Below are 5,352 nucleotides of genomic sequence, written 5' to 3'. Positions count from 1 at the left end.
GACTTTTCAGTCCGCAGGGCGACACTCTATCCACTGAGCCAAACCGGCCCCGGCTTGTTATGCATTTTTTAAAGGACATAGAAAAGAAGGTTTGAAGACTAATTTAAAAGTGTGAAATTTATAAAGGTTATGTATGTAATAAAAAGGACAGAATAATGTTTCAGTATCAGGCAGGAAAAAAACAGTCAGTACAGGAGCAGGCATAGCTCAGGAAAAACTGAACTCCCAGAAGCCAGGTAGTGGAGAGGTAGAGCTGGAGCCCACAGCCACTCTGGTGATTTAGAGCTGGTTACTAGACAGATTAAAGACTCAGCTCCCCGAGAGCCAGGTGAAGGAAAGGGTTTGGGGGCTGGATGCCCTAGACTCCTGCAGCCACTGGAAGAAACAGCAGCAGCAGCAGCGAGAAAAGTGTGGAATCCCAGACAGTAACCTGACACCTGAGCTGCTGCCCAATGAATTATAAGTATTTTACAATGCACATTTGGCTTACTAGTTAATAAGTTAAAACTGCAAAAAAATTAATAAAAATAAAAAATTATAGGAACTCAGAACAACTCAGAGCAGCTGTGCCCTTGCTGCTCTGACACTTGGCTTTGCTGGCAGGACCTAGAAGATGTGCGGGTCCCAGCAGGAGCCAGCGCTCCCAACACTAGGTGTCCGGACAGGGCTTTAGGGGTAAGTGCCCAGCGGGGAGATGGTGTTGACTCCTCACCCCTTGAGGACTTGGAACCAGATCCCCAAAGAGCAGCCGGGAGCAGGAGGCTTGGGAGAGACCTTCTCCAGAGAAGCAAGAGCAGGCAAAAGAAGGTAGAGGGGCCAAATATCTAAGCTGCAGCCAGGCAATCCAGAGATCCCTCAGCCCAGCAGAAACTTTTGCCTAGAGTGAGAGCGGGTAGATAAGGGGGGGTGAGGAGAGCAAGTGGGAGGGGAGGTCAGATACCCAGAGCCAAGCAGCAGCAACAGTGACAAGGGAGGAACAGCAGACATTTACCTGACACTGGAGCTGCCCAGCTGCCATCCAGTGAGTAATGAGTGTTTTACAACAAGCAATACAAGACTGAGGCCTTTGGCTTGTTGGCTGCAGCAGTTAAACCAGAAGCCAGTGACTGCTTCTAGCCTCCCGGCAGCCCCAGGAATAGAGCAGCAGGCCCGGGATCTGTGAAAGCAGCAGACAGAGCTAGTGAAAGCTCCCTGTTTGCAAATGTGCTGAAAGGGTTCTGGACTACAAGAACAACTGCCAGTACCTGCCGCTGCTGGGAGCGGAGGGGCTGAGAACCCCTTCCAGTGCGTGGGGGAAGGTAAGGGCCTGATGCCCAGGTTGCAATATGCAGAGTTGTTTCTAGTTGCAGCCCTGGCTGTTTTGGGCTGGCAGCTTAGAGCCAAAGGACAGCAAGAGACAGTTGGCAGCCTGTGCACGGCCTTGCAGGCCTGTGTGACCATGCCCATATCAGGGGTAGCAAAAACCTCAACTTTAGAAAAGCAAGGAAGGCCTGTTAGAACAGAGGAAAGTGCTGAGTACCAGTCCTCAAAAGCAATCCTGTAACATATAAGGCCCCGTAAAGGAATAAAAACTCACGTAGAGGAGCTGCTCCCTTAGTCCGTTCTGAGAGGGCGTGTCACCCCCACCCCCCCATCAGAGACCACATATGGTTTAAGGACAAGTCAAATAGAGGGAACCCCACTACAGGGACAGCTGTAACTGTCTATCTGAATATAGACACATTTTAAATTTCTTCTTGTCATTTAAAAATAGTTTCCGTTTTAATACATTTGAAAAAATATTACTCTAAAGAGTCCATAAAAAGGACTGGCAAGGAAAATTTTAAAAAAAATCTTAAAGCAGGTCAGTATATTTTTCTCCTCATATAATTCCTCTGAAATTTGGCAATACTTAATAACAAATCATGGCAATACATTTATTTGCATAAATTCAATAAGACTGGTTTCCAATAGTGGTTTTATTGACCAAAAACTTTGACTGGAGTGTCATGTTTTAAAAGCCTTGCCTGAACTCTAAGAGTGCCACGAAGAAAGCCTGTTATCCTGCTTGGGAGCCCTAAAAATAGCTGGCGCTGGAGCGTCAGGCCCATACCCTACCATTGCTGGTGGTTGGTCAGAGTAGAAGGGTAGCAATAAGGGAACCTCTGCATCCCTGTGGGACCCCCACACCCTCTAGGCTGCAAGGAGTAGGAGGGGCCTTGAAGCCTAGGGCATGGGCCCGGGTGAAGTCACTATAGGAAAGAAATTCACCTAACTCAGTGATACTACAGGCAGGCCTGACAGCAGCTGGATGGCTTGGCTTCCCGGCCCTACGGGGCACATTAAAATTCAATCATGAAATTCTGGCAAAGGTAGTCAGCTACCATTCTTGTTGTGTTTATGCAAACAATCAGGCCAAATTGAATACAATAGATAAATGAGTTTTTATTTGGCTCTTTTAATAAGCATAAGGGTAATTTTAAGGAGAAAAATTCTATTTCAATAAAGGTTATTAAAACTGAAATGTTTTCTTTCCCTTCCACCGGACCATTTGTTATAACTCTTGCTATTCTAATTGCTCAATAATACTAAATTTTATAATATAGTTTGTCTCCACCAGGTCACAAGCCCACCTCCTTCTGTGCCCAGGCCTCATAGTCCCTCTGACAGACAGCAATGATCTCCTGGCTCTGAAAGAAAATTCCATCCCCCTTCAGCATGGAAGTAGTCAGAGGAGCCCACCAATGTCCATTTTCCCTGAAAAAAATTCAGAGCCAGGATCCTTGAGGTAATATATTAGGCAATTAGACAGACATGAGCAGAGTAAGGACAATGGGCCAACTGGCACTACCAGATATAACTAAATCTTTCCACCGCTACGTATATGATAAAAGGGGCTTAGACCGAACCATCTGGTCTCAGACACTCACTGCAGGATGTCAGCACAAAAGGCCAAATTAATTGCCCTTATTTAGGCTCTCCAGTAGAAAAAAGACAAATCAGTAACAATTTATACTGATAGCAGGTACGCTTTTGCAACAGCTCATGTACACAGTGCTATTTACAAGGAACAGGGACTTTGACTTCAGCCGGGAAGGACATTAAAAATAAAGAAAAGATTTTGGCTCTACTAGAAGCCATCTGGCTACCCAAAATAGTGGCATTGGTCCACTATAAAGGACACCAGAAAGGGGGCTCCCCAGAAGCAAGAGGGAACCAAACCACAGACAAAGCAGCTTGGGAGGCTGCCCTAAAAACCAGTGGGGCCTCTACAGATTCTAGTGACTCTTCCAGACCCTGACCTACCCACCTCACCAGCTTACACGGAACCATGCTAAGCTTACAGAGCTTCTAAAACATAAGTACTATATATCCAATCTGGAAAAGCTGAAACCCATAACCAATCTTTACTCAAGTCCTTACAGGCTTTACAGTCTACCCAAAGAGCAGTCCAGAAGCACATCTGAGATGCTCTGCCTGTACCAACTTCTGATCCAGTTCATCACTTTCACCCTGGTAACTCTGTTTGGGTAAAGAAATTTACCACCCAAAGATTGACTCCTACCTAAAAGGGACCACACACCATCATCTTGACCACCCACACGGCAGTCAAGGTCAACGGGATCCCAACGTGGCTTCATCACACCTGGCTTAAGGCAGCACCAGCAGAATAGAGAATCCAGGACTTTTCATCAGACCCACTAAAGCTGAGACTCTCTCACATGTACTCCTGATCCTCATTCTGGGCCCCTGCCTTATAAACTGGTTTATTAACTTTATTCAACAGATAATTTATTCCATCAAACTTATGGTCCTCAGGAGCTGGTATGACCTCCTACCCAACAGTGACCCACAAGAGTCAATGATTTGACTCATTTACATAAAACCAGTGGGGAATGAAGCATGGTGGTCCCTCCTTTGGAAAACTGCTGTTTGAAACTGCTGTTTGAACTACTCTGTTATTCTTAGACAGTCTCTTATTCTGTAAGTCAACTATGTTATTTTTAGACAGTCTCTTATTCTGTAAAATATAACTGTTTTTTTAGCTTGAATAATAGAAAAGATAAACTTAATTGTCTGACCTTGCAAGCTAGCCATCTAACATAAGGGGCTGATATGCTGATACTAATGCCAGGTGTCTGTATAGATATGATATGAACTCAAGGTTACAGGTGTCTGTATAGATATGATGTGTACTCAAGGTTACAAGTTGTCTGTATAGACATGACAGGTGTTTGTTAGATATGATATATACTCAAGGTTACAAATTGTCTGTAAAAATAACCTACAGAAGGACCTGAAAAGATATAAAAAGAAAATGCTTCCTCCTTTGGGTGTTCAGAATTTGACAGAGGTAATCTGCTCTGAACCTGCACGCAATAAAGATGACTTTTTAAAAAAATATATATTTTATTGATTTTTTACAGAGAGGAAGGGAGAGGGATAGAGAGCTAGAAACATCGATGAGAGAGAAACATCGACCAGCTGCCTCCTGCACACCCCCTACTGGGGATGTGCCTGCAACCAATGTACATGCCCTTGACCGGAATTGAACCTGGTACCCTTCAGTCCGCAGACCGACGCTCTATCCACTGAGCCAAACCAGTTTTGGCATAAAGATGACTTCTAACTAATTGGCTCATTAAGGCGTCTTGTCCAGCTCACTGATTTGTGATACAAGAATGCAAATTAAGAAAATTAGGGAACAAGTAGACAAAGGCTGCACGGGACAGATGATGCATTAAGTTATATTTGATGGAAATTTCATGTCTGCAAAAGCTGGTATGCAGCCGAAACCGGTTTGGCTCAGTGGATAGAGTGTCGGTCTGTGGACTGAAAGGTCCCAGGTTCGATTCCGGTCAGGGCATGTACATTGGTTGCGGGCACATCCCCGGTAGGGGGTGTGCAAGAGGCAGCTGGTCGATGTTTCTCTCTCATCGATGTTTCTAGCTCTCTGTCCCTCTCCTTCCCTCTCTGTAAAAAATCAATAAAATATATGCAAATTGACACCAATGCCACCCCCAATGCCATAGAGAAAATGACACAAAAAGACAAGATGCAAGGAGAAAAATTAAAAGAATCCTGCAAATCATTGGTGATAGTGAAGCGGAATTTTGGGACTGGAACAAATGGTGTTCCCCTGGGCAGAATGGTTCCTGGGCTCTTTGTCCGTTGGAGTCGAAGAATGAATCCATGGATGGAAGGTGGTATAGCAAAGGTGGAAATTTTATTGAAGAACAAGTGTAGACTCCCACGTGGGGAAGGGGAAAGAATTTCACAGCACAGACTCCCACGTGGGGAGGGGGAAAGAGTCCCACCAACTTCCTGTTTCCACAGTTTATAAAGGCTGCAGAGGCTTCAGTTCCTGTGTCC

Source organism: Cnephaeus nilssonii, assembly GCF_951640355.1.
Source record: "Cnephaeus nilssonii genome assembly, chromosome: 6".
NCBI classification, from domain to species: Eukaryota; Metazoa; Chordata; class Mammalia; order Chiroptera; family Vespertilionidae; genus Cnephaeus; species Cnephaeus nilssonii.
This window is presented reverse-complemented; position numbering follows the sequence as displayed.